Source organism: Apteryx mantelli, chromosome 1 (assembly GCF_036417845.1).
Source record: "Apteryx mantelli isolate bAptMan1 chromosome 1, bAptMan1.hap1, whole genome shotgun sequence".
Classification (NCBI taxonomy): Eukaryota; Metazoa; Chordata; class Aves; order Apterygiformes; family Apterygidae; genus Apteryx; species Apteryx mantelli.
Genome location: NC_089978.1, coordinates 98388764 through 98414084, shown reverse-complemented (window position 1 = coordinate 98414084; position 25321 = coordinate 98388764).

Below are 25321 nucleotides of genomic sequence, written 5' to 3'. Positions count from 1 at the left end.
TAAACCTGCTTCTGTAACTTGAACCTGCTTTGCCATTCTGAATATCTGAATGGATACTTATCTCATACAAAACTGCTTTCCTGGGCTGGTTGGTTGACTGATGGTGATGGTGCTGTGGCTGTCTTCTAGGCTCCACTCAGTACAGAGGAATTTCTTGAGGAACTCCTTGCTGAAGGACAGAGCAGAAGGAAGGCACCGAGGGTTTTGGAGCAGTGTCTTTAAAAACACTCTAACAGACACCTTTCCCTCAGCATTAGCAAGTAGTTTTTCAAAAGACTGTAGTTCACCCAGGGCTCCTCCCCACGCATACCCTCTTAACAATGTACTGTGATGTTATCTGTTCAACTGATGTTAGTGTGCTTGGGTTTCTTCAGTCTGTAAATACCCCACTGGGTTAAAACTGAAAATTCCTCTTCTGAAATGATGTTTCAAGTCATGTGGCCTGTCCTGGAGCCTCTGTGTTGTACCCCTCTGTGCCTTTAACGCAAGGCCACAGTGCAAGCTCTGTAGCCTGAAAGTGCTTACTCACAGTGCTGCAGCATTCATAGAGCCTGTCTGCCATGGGATTTTGTACTGCAATGTGTTGGTTACTGCAGTAAATTGGAAAACTAGACCTTGGTTGTGAGCATTTGCAGAACAAGGCTCCACTGAAAGGTGTTGAGCTTAAGTAATACATGGAACTACAACTGTGTCCTTGGCAATGGAGAGCAATACACCTTTTACATCTATCCTACCAGTGGCTCATCTGTACTCATAAAAGTACTTAACCAAGACTCTAAATAGCCTTGAAATCCAGTTTAATATTGACATTTCTCCTTGTCTGACTTAGTATCTTCTTTGAGCTACCACTAGAAACTGAATTATGTTTTTTTCAGTTAGTGATGAGAGAACTGCTCTTAATTTTAAGAAAGTGGCACAAAGTTGCATCACTAATATGATAGTTGCTCTCTATGCGATATAACTGTGAGTTTTATTTTGAAAGACTTTGAAAAATGGTTGCTGCTCCTAAACACACTTTATGCTTTTAATTTAATTTTTCTAGCTCCTTTTAAAGTTTTTGTTCTGTGGGTTGCTAAGTAGCACCTGCAGATACTAAATCTTCCATTTGCTTTGAATGCCAGTCTTCCATGCAAAATACCTTTCCAAAATTAGTGTCTGTCAAGCTCCTGAAAGGTAGTGGTGCTGTAATTCAAGTCAATCATGTTGCCTGCAGTAGGTGTTAATTCTCCCATCCAGAGACACTTGCAGAATCACTAATATGGTGAATCTATGATTCTTTTTAACTACAAGAAAACAGTACCTTCTGAAACATTTAGAAAACACTAATTCTGGAAAGAGAAGTAAATTGCAGGTGACACACCTATAACATCAATTTGTTCATCATAGGGATAATATCTCTTTCTAAAGCTTGTTTTTCTATAAAGTAGAGAGCTCTGAAGAGAGAACTGGGTTGAATGATTAGGTAATTAGCTTTTCTGTGCCCCAAGGCCGGCCAGCCAATACCTGAATGGGTAGATGCTGAGGATTTTAGGGAGTGGCAAGCATTGGAAAGGTGTGAGGGAAAGGTTTAGGTTTGAATTATCTTTCTCTGAAGTCTTCTTACAGGAATCTTTTAATCTGTTTATTTTTATAGAAAGGATTGTTTTCTTCCCCCAGCTCCTGTACAAATTCAGTATACTATGCTACTAGATACATATGCTTTAACAGACACTTGGGTATTTTTCTTCCTCTGTACATGTGTATTTGTTCCCCTGTTGTTCATATAGTCCAGACAGGTCTGCTGTGACTGTTTCAAGAACGGTGTCAGCAGCTGAAAAGGGTGTTACCTGTGCTGAGAGCAGGAGCTGCAGTTACTTTCCTTGAATGTACCTTCTCTATTTCATGAAATTCACTTATATACAATATACTCATGGAGGAGTCTGTGCTCTAGAATTGCACAGAGCACTGAGATAACTCTAAATAGTTGCAGTCTTTCCAAAATGTCCACATCAGGACTACCAAGAATACCTCAACTTTGTAGCTGCAGCCTTTCCAATAAGCAAAAACTGAATGAATGTGCAAGCAAACAAACCTCGCCACTGCCTTTTGTATGTCTCTACTTCTATAATCCCAGGCAACTACCTCAAAGCACAAGGCATTGTTTGTTGTAGTTATTACAGGGCTGATTCATTAACTGTAGGATCAGGAGTTGCAGCAACCCTTCCTCAAGTCTCCGTTTGCTTATATTTTTTTTTATATGAAGGGGTGAAAGAAGTTTGTACCTGTTGAATTACCTGTCTGGTATATTGCAGAAGATTCTCAATCCTTTCTGCCAGACAGTTAGTCCTGAGTCTTACAATTTCCTGAGGGGTACAACTTTTCCACTGGAAAACATTTAGCTACTCTCAGCTATCAGTATTGCTTACACCAAAGTGCTGTATCATACATTTGGGGTTCTGCACAGAATTTGTTCTCTTACTGAATGGAGCTGTCAGTTCTTAGACTAAAGCAACTTATAGCAGTTAGTTGTAAAACTAAACTAGTGTAGTGAGCTTAATTACACTTGGTTAACAGCAGGTAGCTTACCTGACACAGTAAAAGAAATGTAACTGAAGTCCTAGGATGGTTGCTGCATGTGACAGCAGTATGGAAGTCACTGGAGTTTCCTGAGCAATAAAGAGTGTTAGTCATGCACTGTATATCCTGCTGGTCATATAATCAGTCCCCTGAAACTTTATGCCATTCCCAAATGCTAGTGATATCCCTTCCCCCCCCCCCAATCTATGTTGGATAATAATTAAAAAAGGATTTAAAGTTGTGGGGAAAAGATATTTCAGAAGCCAAATTTTCATAGACAATTTTTGCCTCAAGTGAACTTTCTGGTAACTTAAGAAAACATGGATTTTAGATGGTGGAAAGGCTCTGGATTTCTTTATGTTTAACAGTGTTGTGAAAAGCAAAAACCCTTCCAAAGGTCAGACTCCTGTTTCTTCTCCCCTAACAACAAGGATAGTGTGATTTAATGTGCTCTCTAGGATCCAAGCTTCTACTCTCTTGAGGGGCCACAATGGAAGTTGCTGTCCAGAATATGTTCTAAGCACACATTCTCTTCATCTGCCCTGTAATGTACCTGTTTTGTAAATGTGGCATAGTTTAAGGGCTAACTTCCCCCTACATACACACACAGCTCCCAAGTGAAAATCTGGTTTGAATGGGAATCTCTGAAATGCTGTTTCTCCTGAGCGATTTCTCAGCTCTGAGGGAAGGAAGGCACTTTTTAAAAGCCTGCAGAGAACTGAAAGTGAGTTTATTGTCTATATTTAGGGGTGGTTGAAGGAGGAGGAGAGGATCTCAGTTTTTGAAGGCTTTGGATGCTGATCAGAAGAGTTATTAGCTTTAATGCCACAGCCTGTATAATTAGAATACGACCCAGGAGAGCAGGAGACCCAAATTCAGTTTCTTCCTTGTGTTACCTGGAGATTGCCCTGACCCCTAGGTTTTAGACTGTTCGGTAGCAGCAGGATGCATTCCTTTAATAAAGTAGCATTATTCTGCAGCAAAGAAATAAAAAGTTCACACTTGTAGGACAACTGTGTTTTGGTGGTCAGAGCATGCACAACTGGAAGTAAGCGGGTAGCTTGAGGTACAAAACCTGCTCCCTAAGATGGCTAGGAACATTGCATTAAAGAGTTATTGGAAGAAGCAGCCCTAGGAACAGCATTGTTGTAATAGTGTTTTGTTTGTCAAACACCCCTTCCTTACAGTATGTGCACTTTGTTTTCACCTGTACTGGAGGATGAGCTGAGCTTGGTCCCAGTGTTCATAATGAAAGAGTGCTCAGGACTGGAATCTTTCTTTTCCCCTGCCACCTCGTGGTCCTTTTAACTCAGCAACTCCCTGTGCCCGAACAATCAAAATGGGAGTATACTTGCCCCCACCCTCCAAAAATGGAGAGGTATAAGGGATCGAACCTAAAAATTAATCAAGTTTCAAGTCGATTAAAGGAAGTAAGTAAACAAGAATATTAATGTTGTCAGTTCCATGTGCGCCACAGAGTGTTGAAAAAAATAATGTACTATAAAGAAACTTCTGAACATCCTGCAGCAGATAATGCTCGGACATTGTTGATGCCAGATGACTGCAGACAACTGGCACCCCCAGGAGCTCTAGTGCAAGGTTTATGGGGTCTATAGTACAAAGGCAAGCACCTATACAGGTATTCATGATGTGTAGTACTACTAGAAGAAGACTATAAACCCCCTCAGAAATGGATTTAACCACGGATACAGACTTCCTTGAGTGCTGTGTTGACATTCATTGTTTATCTGCTCAGACTAGTCATATTTGGAAACATTGCTCTATTCTGACATATGACTTTTCCCAGGAGCTGCAAAACTCACAACTAAGATTTCACAATAAAGAAAATTCTGTTCCTCTTTGTGGGAATGTTATAGTAAAGCCATGACAACTCATTTGGCACAGGATTGTTTAGTTTTCAGCAAGGACATTTTTCTCCCCACCATCCCTACACATTTTTTGATGTGTTTCCATGTGTTGGGATTTTGTTTTGTTTTTTTGTTTTATTTTTCCTCAGGAGGACAGAGGCAGATCATTTTGCTTTTAGCCTCCCGGCCATCCACTTGGAAACCAAGCAACAGGTATGAACAACCCGAGTCCAGGCTTGTGTGTTTCTCTGTCACCACCAGCAGTGGAGTTGCTCCTAATATATGACCACGTGAACAAGTTCGGCATCAAGCCCTTAGGATCTGTTTAGCTGGTACTGCACTGAAGTTACGCATTCCCCTCTAGGCAAAGGGCGGGCATGGGTGCAGAATTACTGAGAGGTGGCACAAACACACAGGCAATAACTTAAATACAAGGTAGCAATTCCAGACTTGTATGACTGGGAAGGTTGATGTACCCGCAGTCACTAGTGAGGCCATTAAAGATCAGTCACTAGTCTCGTTCCCTGGCGCAGTGCTGATGGCATGTTAGTGCAGGCTATGTTTGTAAGTCAGTGGTACTCCTGGAGGCTGCAGTTCATATGTCTACTCTTTTTGGCCTTTTTTTTTTTTACTGCAGTGCATAATGCTGAAGTGGAAATTGTTTTTACCCTATTGTACCAGATCTTTTTCCAAGTACCAAGTTAATTGACCAGATTACAATAAGTTACCCTAGGGGTGGTAGTCTAACAGTTGAAAAGTCATTAGGGTTTTTTTTGTTTGTTTGTTTTTTGCAACCTTCCCCAGAGCTAAAGGGAATATTGTGAGCAGAATAACATGTATGGTGAAATCTGATCTCCACTGAAGTGCTTGGAAATTATCTTCATGATCACAATTTGCACCCACCTCAAATTTCTAAGTCACAAAGAAGGTGGCATTTTCCTGCATCCATTGTTAACTGCAACATCCAAATACTGTCACTATGTATTTTGGACATGGAAGAAGCACAGGGTTTTATTTTCAAAGAAGTAGAGAGAAGGGAGGTTTTCAAAGATGTAACTTTGCAAGGATAGAAAATAAAACCACAGTGGCATCGCCAACACTTCCAAAGAATTTTCCAAAAAATTGGTAGGCCAGCCTTGGTCTAAATATCTCTGCTGCATGTTGCTGAAACTATAGTTCAGGTTATGTTGCTGTTACTATTACAAATCTTAGGAAGTGGGTGTTTATAAATGCAGTCAACATTCCCTCTGAGCAAAGACTGGCCTTAAAAGGGAGTTGTCCCAACAGCAAGGAGGATTATTTAAAGAAAAGAGAAAAGGCTAAATCTTTGCTGTTCAAAAAAAGAAAAAAGGAAGCAAAACCAGGGGTGGAATATTAGTGTTCCCTGCACACAAACAGAATCACAGAATCGCTGAGGTTGGAAGGGACCTCTGGAGATCATCTAGTCCAACCCCCCTGCTCAACCAGGGTCACCTAGAGCACATTGCACACGATTGCATCCAGGCGCGTTTTAAATATCTCCAGAGAAGGAGACTCCACCACCTCTCGGGGCAACCTGTTCCAGTGCTCTGTCACCCTCACAGTGAAAAAGTTTTTCCTCATGTTCAGATGGAACTGTCTGTGTTTCAGTTTGTGCCCGTTGCCTCGCGTCCTGTTGCTGGGCACCACTGAAAAGAGTCTGGTCCCATCCTCTCAACACCCTCCCTTCAGATACTTGTACACGTTGATAAGATCTCCTCTCAGCTTTCTCTTCTCCAAGCTAAACAGGCCCAGCTCTCTCAGTCTTTCCTCATAAGAGAGATGCTCCAGTCCCCTAATCATCTTTGTGGCCCTTCGCTGGACTTGCTCCAGTAGTGCCACATCCCTCTTGTACTGGGGAGCCCAGAACTGGACGCAGTACTCCAGATGTGGCCTCACCAGGGCTGAGTAGAGGGGGAGAATCACCTCCCTCCACCTGCTGGCAACACTCTTCCTGATGCACCCCAGGATACCATTGGCCTTCTTGGCCACAAGGGCACATTGCTGCCTCATGCTTAACTTGGTGTCCACCAGCACTCCCAGGTCCTTCTCAGCAGAGGTGCTTTCCAGCAGGTCAACCCCCAACCTGTACTGGTGCATGGGGTTATTCCTCCCCAGGTGCAGGACCCTGCACTTGCCTTTGTTGAACTTCATGAGGTTCCTCTCCGCCCACCTCTCCAGCCTGTCCAGGTCTCTCTGAATGGCAGCACAGCCCTCTGGCGTATCCGCCACTCCTCCCAGTTTGGTATCTTCAGCAAACTTGCTGAGGGTGCACTCTGTGCCTTCATCCAGGTCATTGATGAAGAAGTTGAACAAGACTGGACCCAGCACTGACCCCTGGGGGACACCGCTAGCTACAGGCCTCCAACTAGACTCTGGGCCACTGATCTCAACTCTCTGAGCTCTGCCATTCAGCCACTTCGCAATCCACCTCACTGTCCACTCATCTAACCCACACTTCCTGAGCTTGTCTATGAGGATGCTATGGGAGACAGTGTCGAAAGCCTTGCTGAAGTCAAGGTAGACAACATCCACTGCTCTCCCCTCATCTACCCAGCCAGTCATTCCATCAGAGAAGGCTATCAGATTGGTTAAGCATGATTTCCCCTTGGTGAAGCCATGCTGACTACTCCTGATCACCTTCTTGTCCTCCACATGCTTGGAGATAGCTTCCAGGATGAGCTGCTCCCTCACCTTTCCAGGGATGGAGGTGAGGCTGACTGGCCTGTAGTTCCCTGGGTCCTCCTTCTTGCCCTTTCTGAAGACTGGAGTGACATTGGCTTTCTTCCAGTCTTCAGGCACCTCTCCTGTTCTCCGTGACCTTTCAAAGATGATGGAGAGTGGCTTAGCAATAATGTCCGTCAGCTCCCTCAGCACTCGTGGGTGCATCCCATCGGGGCCCATGGATTTGTGGGTGTCAAGTTTGCTTAAATGATCTCTAACCCACTCCTCCTCCACCAAGGGAAAGTCTTCCTTTCTCCAGACTTTCTCTCTTGCCTCCAGGGTCTGGGGTTCCTGAGGGCTGGCCTGAGCAGTAAAGACTGAAGCAAAGAAGGCATTCAGTAACTCTGCCTTCTCTGCATCCTTTGTCACCAGGGCACCCACCCCATTCAGCAAAGGGCCCACATTTTCCCTAGTCTTCCTCTTGCTGCTGATGTATTTGAAGAAGCCCTTCTTGCTGTCCTTGACATCTCTAGCCAGATTTAATTCCAAACGGGCCTTAGCCTTCCTCGTCGCATCCCTGCAAACATTTTTTTCTATTCTTTTGTGGCTTTTATTCAAAAAATATTTCAACAGAGCCAGTGATAATTTGTGATGAAAAATGAATTAATTGCCTTTTTTGTATACGCAATTAACTGTTTTTTGTTTAATTAGGAAAAAATTAACAGCAGTACATCAGCAGAAATACATTGTCACCAGTAGTATTATAATATCCAACCGCGTAGAGTTAGTAAAGTGAAGGGCAGGCTTTTGATATTTCATTTGCACCTCTCTTATTCTGTTCAATAGTGCCCTAACACTTCGCTATTGCACTAGGGGGACATGGTGCTGAGTACACACAGAGGATACCTACCCAACTGCCACTCCTGGAGAAAGGAATGCTAGCCCATGGCTTGGGGGGAAGGTAGAAAGGAGGTGGGCATGGACAGAACTGGGACAGGTGCCTCCAAAAATAGGTCTCCACTAAGCGAGGTTTGCTAAGTCACAATTTTAACATAGGCGCTTGTAGTCCACCTAAATCCTGCTTCAGATTTGTCTTTAATTAACATCATGAGTAAAATCACAACTTTTTTGCAGACATCTTCACCATTTTCATGACATTTATTTCTCTAGTTTCAAGTATGATAATTTATGCCCCTTTCAGTATTTCTCTTATGCCTTCCCTGAACAGGGATGCTCTTGTGGAACTTACTTATTATCATCAGATGGCAAGTGAAGCTGCTGGGGGGACTTCTCATTCATGTCTGGTGCATCTCTTTCCCTTCATAGCTGATGTTTATAGCAAGACATTTGCCACTTTCAGTCTGTTTCTTCTGGGTTCCTTGACAAATTGGGTGCTTTCAGAAAAACCAAGTGCAATGTTCCATTGTGTGGAGTGTGCACATATCTTAGTCATCCGTACATCTGTCTATTACATGTGCTGTGTTACAGGATGAAATTGAGGAACACCTGCCCAGGTTAGGTAGCACTCAAGTATTGTATATTATGTGCATTAAAATCCCAGCACCTGGAGTCATCTAAATGTAAGATCATCCCTAAAGAGGAGCATCGCAAGAGGACCTTTGAGCCCTTGTGATTATAAAGCATAAAATGGTCTTTTTTTTTCCCTCTGAAAGAGATGTGAAACAAAAAAAAAAAAATCCCAAACTGTAGCAACATATTTATGAATGCTATGGGAAGCAAGGCAAGACAAAGAAATGAGACAAACTTAAGATTTTTGCAAACCTTGATGCACTGTTGAAGGGCTGCAGTCAGTTCATTGGTACTGCACAGTTTGAAATCATTCTAGGTTACTTGCAGCTGCAGTTGCAAGTCTCTCTTCCCATTCTCCACCTCCTACCATTTCAGATTGTGTTTGCACCCAACTTACTTAGATTGCATGTGTCAACAAAACTGTTTTTCCCAAACTGTTGCTTTTAAAAGGAGAGCATGGCAGTCTATACTCACAAATACAGGTAGAGCTTTCTGGAGGCCAGCTCTGTTTGTAAGCCAAAGCTGCACTACGTTCTCCCCCATTTCAACCATGCTGTGGTCTTGTTGTGCTGTAGCTGCAGTTTCACCTGCATGGCACCAGGCAGGATGGCTCTAGCAGGCAGAACAAAACCCAGGTGAAATGAACCCCTAGTTACATAGCTGACATAGGTAAACTCTGCCACAGTTAAAGCTGTTTGATACGACGTTTGGCTGTGCCACCGTTGTATCACAGTGCTACCTGGCTACAAAGTGGTGCTGCTGTTGGAGCTTTTGGGTCAACCTGAAGGAGCAAGAAAGAGCCTTTGTGCATGTGCAATGAGGTTTCTGTCTAGATTTTTTAAGTTTCATAAACTTTTTTCTTTTCTGGGGTGTGCTAGTCTGTCCATCAGAAGAGCCCTCCGTGACATGTTTAGTGTTCCCCCAAAGCTGTGAAAGTAAGTACTGGGAAGCAGAAGGATAGCTTTGAACAGAGAAAACACTCATGGGCAAGAAATGTAGAGCTCTGAGAATATTTTCTCCATTGAATATTCAAAGCAGGGACAGTAAGGTGGAGAGTTTGGAGGAGGACTGCAAATTTCCTGTAGTAACTCACAAGGGGTGAGGCTGGAACTACTACATCGTTTTTGCTCTTTTATGATCAATTGTGATGTAAATGCTGATGGCTGCTTAGCAGGCAAAACAAAGTAGGGAAATGATGAGTCATATGTACTCATAGTTTGTCTGAACAAGTAATGTGCAAGTCAAGTTTCATTTAAATGCAGCAGAACTTTCCCCAAAGGATTGCTTTCACAAGGCAGGGCAGTGGAAAGTTGATCAGGGTTCTGGAAGTGCCTGTGGACCCCTCACACAGGCAGTTTTCATGATACCAAGATTGTCCAGATTCAGTGCTGATTGTCCTATTGATATCTGAAATAAACTTGACATTAGCCTTCACTGAAGTATGTTGTGAAATATAGTGTGGAAATTCTTATATTACTCTTTAAGGGATGATCATGTTTCTACTGATGTGGGAGAAAATATCCTCCCAGTGGAGAGAAAACACCTACAGCTCTCTGGCAGTTGGGAAGAACTGGCTGGCTGCCCTTCCAATCTGAGAGGTTCAAAGAAGATTTCAGCCTCCCTACGCTAACACAGAGATACCTCAGTAGGTTTTTAGCTCCAGTTTGGTTTGCAAAAGCACTCTTAACATTTGCCTTTTAAAGCATGATCTAAATTTTTTCTCTATTGATTATCTTAAATGCTATGGTGATACTTCTATTTATTTCCTTTAGTAAAAGGATTTCCTTCATCAGCAGAATACTTTCATTCTCCACAAAGGGAGGCATATCTACGTTGGCAATTAAAGATAAAGGGCTTATGATGAAATTGGTAGCATAATTCCCACTGACTTCAGTACACACAGGAATGAAACCCAAAGTGCACGCAAATTGTTGTGGGTATCTCTAGCGCAGTAGCAGGAACCTAAAGTGTAATTTCCACAGCAGGCATTTCCATCTATAGTTCAGAAATACTGTCCTTTTCCCAGCAGCTGTTCTGAAGGCTGATTTGAAGTCCAGTCCAAGCTGCCTGCTGTCAGCTGCTGGCATGTTATTCAAATAGGTGTATGGGAAACAAGTCATGGTTGTTCAAAGCAGCCTGGGGAACTACATTTCAGAAACCAAGGTGCTGTGTGTATATAGCAAAGGCACAAGCCTCTGAAATGCATAGTGAAAAGGATACACTGCAAAGAGAATGAGAACTTAGTTTTGCAGTTTTGAAAACTACTGTTTGAATAAGTAATCCAGTTCCCAATTCATAATTAAAACAGCCTTCCTGTTAGTGCAGTGCTGCAGTCTGTCACAGTTGGCAGCAAGGGTTTTCCCTTTGGGCCGACTCTTGGTTTAAGTATCAATAAGAATATGCTTGAGGAACAAGGTCTTTCTGCACATAAGTGATTTAATAAAACTTTGATGACTGCCCCATCATTTGAAAGCTGTACAGTTACATTTTTTTGTAAATGCCACCTAATATGACGTGCCCTTTGAAATGCAAGTGCATTTTCTATCCAGGATTTGGTAAGTATATCTTGGGCACCTGCTCTCGTTCCCAGAAAGTCATCTTGTATTTAATCACCTGGCTAATAAAGAGTAAAGGTCTGATTCAGATCTTGCAACTGGTGACATAAATCAGTAGGAGCGTTACTGACTTAAGGTTTTTATTTACTTCTGGTTATATTACTAATGAAAACTTTAATATTACTTAATGAAAGCAGATGCCAGGTAAAGCAGTTGGAAGTGTCCTATTATTCAGTAAATATGGCTTCAGTGAGTCAGTCAAAGGCTACTGCTCCTGGAACAATTTAGAAAAAGTTGATTCAAGAACCTGGGGAGGTACTGGGTGCACCAAATGTCACTGAGCAAGCAAATACATGCAACCAGCACCAGCCAGCAAAATGCTGTGGCACATGGGTGGCCGGGAGGAGCTGTAAAGCACGTGTTGAGATTTCTGTGTGCAGGCATTTCCTGAGACACAACTGCGATGTCAACTGTGGTACAAGACACTGGTTTTGAAAAGTGCAGGAATAATCAAAAGAGCAGCTGATCACAAGGTGAAACAGGAGCTGTGCAGCAAAGAATCTCAGCCACTCTGAGCTCACATGTCTGAAATAGAAAAGTTCTCAGGAAAAATTGCAGAGATCATTGTCCAAACAATCCTGTGCATGATGTATGAGTTGCTTATGAAGGAAACCAATTCTTTTGCTGAATTCATCCAGACGTGCAAAACAATCCATCAGATTTGGAATGAGCTGTTGGATTGACTAAACACAAATGTAATTAGCTCTTTCTCTTTTGCTTGATGCTTATCATTTAAAATAATGAGGAAACAGGAAAGAATTCTACTGAAGAACTACTGTATTACACTTGCGAAAAATGCATGGTTGTTCTTTTTATAGACTGCTCTATAGCTGTAATCTTAAACAACCAATAAGGAACTTTATCATCACCAAACCTAAACAAGAACAACCTAGTCATTGTGTCTTAACAGTTTGCTTATTGCTGTAAAAAAACAAAGTGCTTGTATTTATTTATAGAGGATCTAGAGTGCACTACAGGCTCCTGTGACTAAAGGAGCTGTCCTCCAGTGTAATTTAAACTTCCTTGCTCATTCATAACCACAACCACAAGGTTAAACTGACCTCCTCTGTTCTTCTGAGTTTCATCCTTGAAAAATGCACTGAACTTCCACCCCTGCCAAAACTAGGGATGTTCTCTTCACATCAGTTTTCAGGCCAATACAGAATCCCATCCCAGGTATGTGACTAAGTCTTAGTCATATAAACACAAGTTTTTCATCTTGAATAAATTAGTAATTGTCCTTCCTTCTCTCAACATTTTATAGTTTTCTCTCTTGAAAACTGTGTCCTAGTGATATGAAAATTAACGTATCAACCTCAATCCTTTCAGATGACACTGCAAACACTCAAGCCGAAAGAATGAAAAGCTTGAAGGAGACATATTGTTCTCAAACCACTACAATAAAGAAGCAAAACATTGCATGAGACATCAGAGTGGGCCTTGTGAAGGAAACAAAGAACTCCGAAAGGAAGGCTCTGGTCTCTTTACTCTTTGAGAGCATCCAGGATCTTCCAGTGTGTTCTCCTCTGTGAAACTAAAATACCTATTCAAATGCATCTTACCCAGTGCAGAACTTTTAATGGTGATAGATAGCAAAGAAAGGTGTTTAGAGAAGCTCTGAAAAAGAGATTTTGAATTTGGGATCTGGCAAACATTGCTCCGACTTACTATTCTCAAAATTTTGTTCTGTGGGATTAGTATTAGAGATTCACTAATAAATAAGTCCAGTGACGCTTCTGACATTTGGCTGCCCTGTCAGCTGAGAGACCCTCAAATAACAGGACTGAGTTGCAGCTGAAAATTAAGTGCTGATGGAGACTAAGCCCTGAATGAAAGTTGTATATGTACATATACACATGCATATATATCTTTAGAGAAGAAGCTGCTGTACCTACACTCCATGTCTCATCTAATGGCTCTCATACAGAAAGGGGAAGTATACTAATGCCGAACAGGCACATACTAGTAATTTTCAAGCCCAGTGATGTAATACTTTCTTCAGGCACTCTCACACTAAGTTTCTCTTTCTTGAGTTTCTTTTTCCTTCAGAAGAAAAAGAAATTAGCAAGTGCCGCCCAACCAGTAAATGCCTGGCTTGTATCCAATTTACTCGAATATATGAGAATGCGTGGGAGAAAAGTGGTTGATTATTAAAAAGTCTAGCATTATAGAAAATAACTGAAAAATACTAGCAAATATTTTGGATCTCATTTGTACTTCCTTACACTCAGTCCTTTAACCTGGTTGGGTAAAGGCATGTTAGGCTAAGTGTGAAACATATCTATCAGCCCTGGCAGCCCACTGCCAGGTTAGTGTTAAGAGGAAATTCATTGTATGAGAGACAAAACCTTCATGTTTCCTTTTTTTTTTTTAATAATCTGCAGCAAAGCATAATCCACCATCATTCAGAATATTGAAGAAATGTAAAGGAAAAAAAAAGAAAGAAAAGGAAATCTGAAATGCCAAATTACCTGTATGTTAGCCAGCTGTGGTCCATGACTTACAATAAAAACATCTGCAGGTAAATGGTGATAAAAGGGTCTTGAAATATCTCCAAGCACCTCTGTTTCCTTAGAAGACACTCCATATATATCACTCTGCAGGAGAAAACAAAAGATGTTCACCTCACCAACCTGACCCCATTCAGGCTTGCTCTCTTACTGTGAGCAATACAATTGTTTTTCATTCCTCGTCTTTCTGATGCCAGATTCATAGTTAAAGCAATTAAGTCTACACTGGGTGGGTCAGCAGAAATGATTCCAAAAGCACAGTCTAGCTAAAGGTGATGCAATAGGTCCATTTACCACCTTCAGCCATGGTATTAAAGAGGATGGGGGGGAAAAAAAAAAAGATGACAAAGCATGGTCCTGCATCTTCACTTCTCAGCTCATAGCTGAATATTTATTTGCATTTAGAGAATCCAGCTCCTCCAAGCAATTTCCCATTCTTGCTCCATTCAGCATCATGCCTGCCGAGGTGTTATTGCAGTGTGCACTAGCATGTTCATGTTAGCTTGAGCTAGCAAGTAACAAGAGCATCAAAATGAGGCTGTGCTGGCTTCAGCCCAAGCTGGCACCACAGTATAACGCTGAGAACTTGCATTTCTATTGTAAGCACTGCATTAAAAACCCATGCTGGGGCATCTTCACTGCTGCTTTTATTAGTGCTTGCTAGCATTATTGTGCTGTCCCTTCATTTTACTATGTAGATAACTTCTTTCCACAACTCCTTTCCTTCTACTGGCTCTTCTATAAGGCAGTAGGTTTTTGTCATGCTCTAACGTATTTTTCTCTCCATCTTCACATTTTTCTTCCAAAGCTCTCATCATGGGGAGTAACAGGGCTGATGCTTAATGTGGCACCATCCCTGTCTAGTAATCTCAGCCTGGTTTCCAATAGCCTGCCTGAAATGCATGGTTACTCCTAGACATTCCTTCTGCTGGAGTGCTGGCTGAGCGAGCCGCCTTGTTTCACAGTTGTCACTTGGAAAACTTCTGTCAACTTCTGCAGAGCCAAGATTTCACTGAGGGTATCCCTGCTTCCCCCACTAAGTGCTGCATAAGCAGACATCTAATCCCAAGGTGGATGCTAGGACTGGTTAGTGCAGAAGAACTCTATGGCCACATCAGCTTTCTCCAGGCCCAAGCCAGACTGCATGCACTGGAGTAATGTAGCAGAGTTTTGTATAGCATGATCTAGGGCAGCAACAGCAGAGCAAATTGCACCAATCGGCAACTGAACCAAAGGTGGATGTAGCCATGCTGTTAATGGGATGAGGGATGGAGGGTGAGGACTATGCAGCTGTTCCCATAACGTGTCAACTAGGAAACATGCAATACCTAGCGTAGTGCTAACTGAGAACTAAGGCTCCTTGATAATTCACCCCACACAGACTAAAATAAACCCTAGGGACATACAATATAACCTTTGCTAGGAAAGGAAAGGAGAGGAGAAGATCAATAATAACAAAATCCTCATATGCCAGCTGTCTTCTACAGACTCCCCCAGAGCATGGCAATGTGCACTGCCAAGGTGACCCATCAACCACAGCCAAACAAATCTCCAAACAGTGAGCAGCAATTCACTGTTAAAGGACTGCTCCTTGTTCAGGCCCAGTTATCCTCCTTTCCCCTTAATGCTCTATTATTGGTTCCATCTTTTGCCACCATATACCATGAAAAGCAAGCAGAAAAGAAAATTTCGAGGGAAGGTTAATAGCATGTTTGCTAATTAGGAAGCATCGCTAAGAGCATTAGCCCCACATAATAACTACTGACCCATTTAGGTATATTTTCAAATGCTCTTTCCTTTTTGGTGTTGGCTTGTTCAGCAGCTTTGAATTATACAGTTGCCTTAAAGCCTTCATTTTAAAGCACACGTTGCACTCACCCATCTGGCAACTTTATGTTGTATAATACAAGGGAGCGCACAGTATGTGGCATAAATTACAGACAAGAAGAATGCAAAGGCACAGCATGTAGGGTAAATTAAAGCAAGCATTCTTCATGGCCCGTAGCAGAGAAGGACAGAGCAATTTTGCATCATAAATACAGGAAAAACGTGTTTTAAAATGAGAACTTAAAAATAAAATAAATAAAAAAGATATGCCCTCAGAGACAGGCAGCCTGTTCCCAGTTGCAGCAGCAACCATGCAAGACCACACGAAGGAATAAAGAAAGGGATAATGCTAGATAACGAGAAGTAACAGATTGCAGTAGGAAGAGAAAGAAAGAAACCAAATGCTAAGATGGAGCAAGCCCCAGTGGACTTTTAAAAAACAAGAGCACAAACTGAAAATGAGAGGAGCAGAAAGCACACAAAAAGATCTGAGGATGGAAACCATTTTGGTCATTTTTTGTGGTGTGAATAATGTACACCTTTTGTTAGTAGCGTAGCACTTAACATCAAAGTGCTCATAAATGCTCACGGACCATGGCCCATGGAAATCAGCTTAACCCTCAGAGTCCTGCTCAGGGGGCCCAGGAGTGCTGAGCAGCCCACAGCGTGCTGAACAGCCCATGCTGCGCTGAACAGCCCATGCTGCACTGAGCAGCCCACGCCATGTTGAACAGCCCACGCCACGCTGAGCAGCTGATGCCGTGCTGAGCAGCCCACACAGTGCCAAGCAGCCCACGCCGTGCTCCAGCCTCTGGGGCATCATGCGTGCAGGCATGTACATGTGCCTGCGCATGTATGCCTCGTGGGGAGGGATGAGACAAATTGGGTTCCTGAGCGAACTCTGCTTGCTAGTGCATGCCAAAGCATTCAGTCTGTGCCTGAGCTGTCCTCATCTGTGTATCCTTTTTGCTCTTGTAGGCAAGGGCCAGATCCTGGCTGCAGGATCCTTTCTAGAGTGTTTTGTCAGGCTGCTGGGGCAGGTGGGGTTTGCAGCACACCAGAGGCCTTGTGCAGCTGACGACATGGTTGCATGGAGCTGCGACAAGCTGCCCACTGGGCTTCATCCTACTCTCAGCATCAAGCTCCTAGAGATGGTACAGACTGCAGTTCCACTACCTCGCCATGCCCATTTGCTCATGGCAGCATTGGCGTTTATATTGTCAGGGAGCTAATTCTGCTAAACTAACCTTACCAAAACAGATGATTAGTTTCAGATAGATCCTACTCTTGTCTTTGCCTGGGTGCAGTTTGGTGTTTAAGCCACCAAATGGGCAATCAGAGGTCTGGACTAGAGGTGTGGGACCATGGCAACTTCAGTTTAGATGAGGTTAAGCTACCATGGAATGGTACTCTGTTTCTGTTTTCCTTTCCCATCCTGTGTTGTTTTTGTCAATTTAGAGTGTGTTTTTCTCAAGGCGTGGAGTGTTTCCCATTATGTTTGTGCATTGCCTAGCAAATTGGAACCCTGATCTTAGGTGGAAACTTGAGGCCCCACCATAGTACAAATAATAAATGTAACACAGTGAAGAACAGATGCATTCACATATGGTATATTATAATTCAGACAAATAAAAATTCTTATGTTGTATGTTAAAATCATTCTATATGTGCCACAGCATAAAAACTGAAAACAAAAACAAAACCATGAAGAGTCAAGGCGTCTCAGGGTACATACCCCACCTGTGCGTCCACAAACACAGACACTTTTGTGTCCATACCTCATTGCTAAGCAAATCATCATGCAACAATATCCTGTAACTTTAGCTCTGCTCTAGTTGTGCTGTCATTTTTCTTTAACATTAATTTCAATTCCATTCTAGCCTAGGCAGGCATCTCTGCAGCCAGCCTGGTCCCCAACTATACATGCACACATATGGGGCTGCCACAAATTGTCTACGAATTCTTCATTCTACATCACTCAGAAGAGCACACTCGTTCTTGTCCTTTCAGAAATGTGTTCCTTAATGGCATCATCATCCCAGGGTAGTTTTGGTTTCAATCCCACTGGACTGGGAGATCGTCCTGAAAGAGGGTATTTTTTAGTAAGCTGTGCTGGCATTGGTAAGAATAGCAGCAGCAGCCGTTTGGAAAGAGGAAAGTTCTTGGTGGAAAACTCTGGAACATAGTATTATTTAACTTTGCTGGAGGAGGAACGTGCAGATGAAGGAAATAATGAATTTTTAGAGAGTTATAGCTACATGGGAGTTCTGAGCTGAATTAAGATAAGTCAGGATCTCTTCAGCTGACAGAGGTAGAAAATGTGTTAAAGGACATCTTTAATAAGTTTTTGTAAGTCAGACTAATTTATACTTTCCCATGTCAGTTTTCAGAAAATTCATTCTGTACACAATGCTGTATTTTTTGGAAGGTTGCTTTATATGCTTCAAAAATAATTAAATGGTTTAATTCTTTTTTTAAGCACCACATTCGCATCAGACTATAAGGTCATGGGCTTTACCACTATGTTAATTAACATTCACAAAAATAGTCCTAGCAAGGCTGCCTTTCAAAAAGATGATGCACTTCAGGAATACAAATTCACATATACAAACTAGACACACTAAACCCAAAATTTTTGACTTTGTGGTACAACAATTTACCAACTTGCATTCCTGCACTAATCAATGAAACACCGAGAAAAAAGGTAGCTTGGACAGTTGCCAGAAATACATCACAAGGAAGCATAAGCAAAGCACTAGTCTCCTCTGCCAGACGTTCATTAGTAACTAATGTTAAATTGAAGTGAACCTTTTTACAAGCAAGAAAAATAGACAATCCTGGAAATTGTTCTACTAACAGCTCTTTATCCCACTTTTCCCTTTTTTCGCAACTAGAGGAAGCCCAGTCTGAGCAACACATTTGGAACTGAAGAGCTTATGTAGTTTGCACTTAATTAATGGATATGAAAAATGTACAGAAAATAATATACATATATTATCCATAGTGCCAGGCAAAAGTCATCACTCGCTGCCAGCTGTTGCCCAGAAGCAGTACATTTATTTAACAGAGATTTATGACTGGCTTCTTTTGTATCAAAACAGACACTGAAATTAGCATTTATAAATCAGTCTCAGCTATCTGCTTGTGATATCCATTCTAGCACTTAGATATCAAACACTGATCATATAGAAGACCACGAAGAGTGCTTAGACTTCACTATTGGTGCTAGCAACTTGACAGTAAGATAGAGCTGAAAAACACCTAGTATTTCTTCAACCAATTCAGACTGGGTGCTTGCCAAGACAATGAAAGTTTGTGGGATTAAGCAGTTGAAGAATAGCGCCAGACACTCTCTAGCCATTGTACGAACTCAAAAGTTTATTTAGGTTGGTGGAGTGGTGCCAGTTTACAACAACTAAGGATCTGATCCCCACAATCTTTTCCCTTTTAAAACAGTCAGAATTACTAGAATTGCTGAGCATCCTATACAATATGAATTAGTCCTACATCCTCTGTGAAAAAGACATGTAGCCTGCAGCTCTTTTGTACTTTGCTCACTTCTCCAATAAAGCAGTTAGCATGCACTATTGGAAGTGCTACCATGCTATGTTTGATTTATTTTTCTTGGATTCTAACTTGTAAAACCTGGCAACTTTACCTCAGAGAAGGACTGCAGGTTCACCAAAGCTTGTGGTCTGTCTGGGCCTTAGAGCTGCTTCGTGTTGGGAACATGCTGCTCAGCATCTTGGGCCTCTCTGGTCCCAGCAGCACTTTGTCAGTACAAATAGCAATGAAAAGCTTGCTGAAGGTCAGCAGAAATCAACCTTCTGAGTTTAGAGGCATTCCTTATGGAGAGCAGACTTGACCAGGCCTGCTCTATGTCACCTTCTCCCCCTGTCTTCCCACAGCAAATAGTGACATAGGTTAGCGCTAGGCTAGCGTGGAAGAAAATCAGATCATTCCCCGCTCTGCAAATCCCTGGCCCAGCTACTGTTCGCACATCTTAGAACAGGGCAAAAGAGTTTATTTGTGGCCAAGGGCCACACCAAGGCAGCTGTACATGTGAGACATAGCTCCTGACTTAGGTCCCTGCTCTCCTCTCCAGCAACATATCCTCAGTAGCCTGGTGAGTTCTGGTGGTACTCCAAAACCATGCACTGGCTCTTACTATACCTCTCTTCACAGCTCCCTTCTTTTTTCTTCATGTCCCTCTGCACTGCTGTTTTAACATGCATACTTTTGCATTGAAGACCACCACCCCCAGCCAGCCCTTCCTATTTTTCTTCTGTCATCACTCTCTGACTTCCCATTCACTCCCTTCTCTGATCTTCTCACAATCTTCTTTCTATAGTAAGAACAAGTATATCCTGTGGCTCTGGTGCCCATTGCTCTTACAACTTACTTTATCTGTTTTTAATTCCACTTCTCGAACAATCTTAGCTCCCTCCATTTTGTCTTAGGGCTCTTTTTGGGGACTCGGCATTAATCACTGTGAAAAAAAAGGAACAACAAAACTTTGTGCATCCAGCTTCTTCCATTTGCACAGAGTCGGAAGAGTTGCTGAGTGCTTGGGAATTGGTTCATTTGGTGAACTCCTAGTGAGTCACCAGAATGCGCTGCAACCCTCTGAAGGCATCTTACCCACGTGCTGACCTGGTCCAGCCCTGTGAAGCTGGTGGGGTATCACAGTACCAAGGAGATGAGTACACAGTGATGGAGTCATCAGCACAGCGATAGCTAGGAGGAGCCATGGTTTGGTGGGACCTTCTGCCAGAGGCTCCTTGGGTGGCAGCAGCTGGCAGGGCACTGAGCTGTCCTGCTGGCCCTGTGTTGCACTTCAGTTTACATCTGTGTGCGTAAGGGCAGTCAGTCTGTGAGCAGGAGTGAGGAGCCTGGACATGTGCATGTGGGAAGGGCAGGAGGAGAAGGGTGGAGAGCAGTTGTTTTGGGGAGAAAAGAAGCTTAAAACCATGCTTATGTATTCATACACATGCTTCTGTGAAAAAGAGTCTGTGGCCATGACAGAAGGTCAGCATGAAAGATGCCAGTTTGTTCACTAGAATGGATAGAAAAGTTTTGAGATTTTGGTTTTGAAAGCAGTTTTTCTGAAGGTAGGTCTCTGTTTCTTAACCAGTTCACAGAGTAGCTGAATTATTTCTTTTCCAAGGTAGCACTTTGAGAAAAGCCTTTCTGTGAAATTTTATGGTATTTTTCTACTAGCTGTGGTATTCACAGATGTTAAGGGAGGTGGGAGTGAACAGGCCCTCTAAATCCATAATCACTGTATGCAGTTACATTAATGAATGTCACCATTGATAAGTACTGTATGTTATATAACCAACCAAGCATTACCCAAACACAGAGCATTTTTATATGACCCATCAGAGCTATAAGGAGACATTTTGGTGCCAGTAGTATGTCCTCCCCTCCCCACTCCGGCCAGCACTTTTCCTAACTCCAGAGCTCCTTCCAGCCGCCACTGCTCCCTGCAACTCCTCTTCTTGGGTTGCAACCACAGTGATAACAGCCAGCACAGGCCTGTTGTATTTTCACCTATTCAGAGTGCCCCTTTCACCCTGCTGTGCCTCTCCAGTTCATGCAAGCCTGGCATCCTTCTGTAAACTGAATCTTCCCTCCCCTGGGAACCAGCCCTTGGTCTTGTGCTGCAGCCCATCCAACTTGAGCAAATTTTCTTTTTGCATGTGCTTACTGTGTGACTAAAGACATCTGAGTATCTTCCAAAGATGAGCAATCAGCTTCTTCTACTAAAGTCAAGGAGAGATTTGCCAACAGCTGTACAAAAATTGGGCTCAAACCCTCATCTGAAAGACAGATGAATGAAAAATGCAACAGACTGCTGCTGAAAATAGATAATTTCTAATTCCCACAGCTCTGTCTTTGTGATTTAAAATAAGTCTTTCTGCATTAAGGCAGCAGTTTTCAAAACAACAAAATTAAAAAAAAACAAATGTTCATTCTGTGTGCTGTTTCGATTACATTTCCATGAGTGTACATACTTTTGATGTGTGAATTTTCCCATTAGATTCAGATTACTTTGGTTTGGACACCATTGATGATGCATACTCTGAACAGCGGCAGTGGGATTAGACCTCTAGTATTTACATCTGAGGGAACAAAGGAAATGAGTCAGCATATTGGCAAGGTCCCATCTGATTGCAAAACTGCTGAGCGTTATCAATCCTTGGGATTCAATACCGATCCCTGTGCCTTGCAGCTCCAGATCAGTCTGCTCAACGTTTGCGAGTCCAGGGTCATAAATTGGCAGGCATTTTTTATTATGTATGTGACACAAAAACAAGATGGTTTTTGTATGGCCCTTATATATGCAGAAAAGCATTTTAGGGACTGACTGGTCATTATTGAGAATATTTATTACTCCAGTGATTGAATCAGCTGCTGCCCAGAAGCATTAGATTTATTGAATCACTAGATGTTACCAGCTTCTTTTGAGTTAAAGCAGACACCAACAAGATTCTCCTGGCCACAAACAAGCTTGTGCAGGAAATCAGAAAAAGGTAACCTAGAGGAGTGAGAGTTGGGGGAGCCTGCCAGAGGAAGCAAACAATCCTGCTTGTTTTGAAGGTACAACTTGACTCATTTGTGGAGAGGGCTCTATGACTACATTGCCTGTGGCTAGACTAGATGACTCAGAAGTTTTCTACCAGGTCTATGTTCCCCGACTTCCAACTTTTAGGTGGGCTTTAAGTCAATTTTGTGCAACAGAAACTCCAAAACAGGTTATGGTGGACTGAGCTTCCTCTGCTTCTTTTCTTCATACTAACCTCTACAGTTCTTCGTGTGCTATGGGCAAGTGTGAATCATATCTGAACAAGTAAAACGCTACTGTGGAAATAATACCAGTTCTCAGGGCTGATACAAAGAGCAGGAATATGAACTTAAGTCTCAACAGTAATGAGTGACAGGGGAAAGAGTAAGTAATACTAAAATCAGTAACTTTTCGTGCATTTTATCTAGATGAAATGCACATTTTCATGACTCTTTTTTTTACTCTTTCCCCTGTACTCTTTTTTTTTACTCCTTTGCTGAGTATAGAAGCTTGCTAGGTAAGGAAGGTAAATTTTCTATGAGGAAATCATGGTAATTGCCCCTATATTTCCACTCAAGCACTCTCCAGTGTTTGACATCCAACCTCTCCCATTATATTATGGCTAAATGAGGTTGAAAATCTACTGCTATGGAATTTTGTTACTGATTTGAGTGGGAACAGGATTTCATTCCAAGAATTCCCTCAGCGTGGCAACTGATAGTGACTAGGCAGTCTGTATGCCTGGGGCTTTCACCAACCCTGGCTCTGAGGGAGTTAAAAATTTGTATACAAAGAAACAAAAAGAGCTGTTTAAAATTTGAGTTCCAGTGCAAGTCATCGTTTACCATATGGTAAGGTATTTATCCCAAATACATGTTGTTCAGTAAATCATAGGGTTTGGGGGGTGGCGGTGAGGAAGGGGGTTGTTGTTTTGAAGTTCTGTGCAGCAAACTGTCTCTGCAAATTGCTGTCATTACAATGGCTGTGAACCAGTCTGCTGTGCAAGTCTGATTGGAACAAGTCACCAGAAGCACTGCCCTTTCTCCTCCCCCTCCCCACACCCTTGCCGTGCTGATGGTAAATGCAAGCGTCCTTCAAAGCCGGGCCGAAAACTAGGACCTTTCCACCACAACTCTGCCTTACTTGATTTGTGAGCAGACAAGACCTACCAAACCAGACATAGGAAAGAAAGAAAGACAGCTAATAGTAGCATTCTCAACTTTGTTTACTAATTTCCAAAGAAAGGCAAATTTGCATTACAGCAGTTTGGCAACTCAAGTTGCCAGAATGGCAAATATACAATATACACCCACTGGCCACCTCTATGAGGCTTTATGTTGTTGTTTGTCATTTATTTCTGTGGCTGGTACTAATTTTCAGTTTGTCATCCTTTGACTCATAGAAATTCTTCCTCTTCAAAAAGGATGTATCTCCCTGCCGACCACGGAAAAAATGTAGCACGCAATTCAATCCTTTCCTGATAGCACCGGAGACAAGGAGAGGGCAAGTTAGAACAGCATGATGAGGAAGTTCCGTCATTTCCAGAAGGAAGCATGATTCACCGGGCAGAGCATTTTTGGGAGCCTGAATCAGAGCTGTCGAGGAAGTCAGTTCTTGGACAGTTTAATGTTTAGTTTAACTATGACTTTACCGGCGAACTGTGTGCCTCTCCCCACAGCCAGTGGGTACAGCAAGATCAGATTACACTGCATTCAAGAGCAGGCAAGAAGTTTGGCAAGGAAGTGGCTTTCAAATATTTCAGATAACACAAGAAGTGCCCCAGAAAAATCTGTCCTTAAATGTCGTTGCAAAGCGGAGTCCTCCTAATGCAGATTTAAGGGAGGAATATTTTCTCACACTTTCCCCGAGGACAGTGGGAGGGACCTGCAGGGTGGCCATAAGGAGCTGCAAAGGGAGGGCCATGCCGCCAGCAGCCACCGGGCTCCTTCCCAAAAGGTTTGAAATTACCACACTAGCAGCGAGGGGGGTTCATTAGTCACGCCACAGACCTGCTAAGTGAAGTTATCCACAGAGAGAAAGAATGAGTTAGTTATTGGCTGCCAGTAGGCTGCAGGATAAATTTGTTGTTTTTGATTGCCTATCCTGTCCTAAAAGGATCACGATTTGATTAATGTTGTTACGCTGCCCCCACCACCACCACCACTCATACTCACATGCCATATTGCAGCAAACAAGATTAGACTGGAGTATCTTCCCCTGCTCTTTCCCTCTCTGCCTTCCATACTCTTCTAACAACTTATTGGCAAAGCACTATAAGTCTGTGAAGAGTCCTCAGTTTGGGAACTCGTATTTGCTTGGTTTACCACAGCTCTGATGTGTTGTCCTTCTTGGAGCACACAGCCATTCCCTCTAGGCATAGTTTAATAAAGTGGGAGGGGGGGGAGAGAAAAGAAGGAAATTTATGTTATTATATGCAATGATTAGCAGTCTGTTGATTTGTTTGTGTCTCATGGGGCGCACATATATTATTGGGGTTGAGCAGATCAAAGAAGCTGTTAAGATACTTAGTGTACAGGAGTATATACCAGAACACAAAGCACAGTAGTAGGGGAGGTGTTCCAAATCTGTACATTTGAATAAATGGAAACCATCCTTCATACTTGCTCTTTGCACTCAGTTGCACAGGGATTTATATTTCTGGCCTCATGGATAAGGAAAGACTGAGTATCAGGGAGAGGCAGGGTTCCTATAGGATGCGAGAAGAGAATGGGATACATGGAGCATGCCTACGCATCCCTCGAAGACGTCACTCTATCTGGGAGCCAAAAGGTAAGGGAGTGGGTTTGCTGACTGTGACACACAGCGGGAGGAGATTGGAGACACAAAGGAGTCATGGGTGTGAACCAGGAAACAAGCCCGTGCCCACCCAGCTTTTTTGTTTGCTTGAGGAGGATGTAAAATATGCTTACACCAGTTGCGCTCCAGCGCCAGCGCTAATTGTTAACAATAAAAGGTCACTAGAAAACAATTGCTGGGAGCTAGAATTACACAAGGGGCCTGGGTAATGTGATCGTTCCTTCTTATGAGAATGCCATCCTGTCAGGGAACAGGGTATGCAGCGATCCTGTGGAGTGACTTGCTAGCTCAGATGAGGAAGGGAGGTGTACAGCTCTGTCAGTCAGACCTACCCCCTTCAACTCCCCC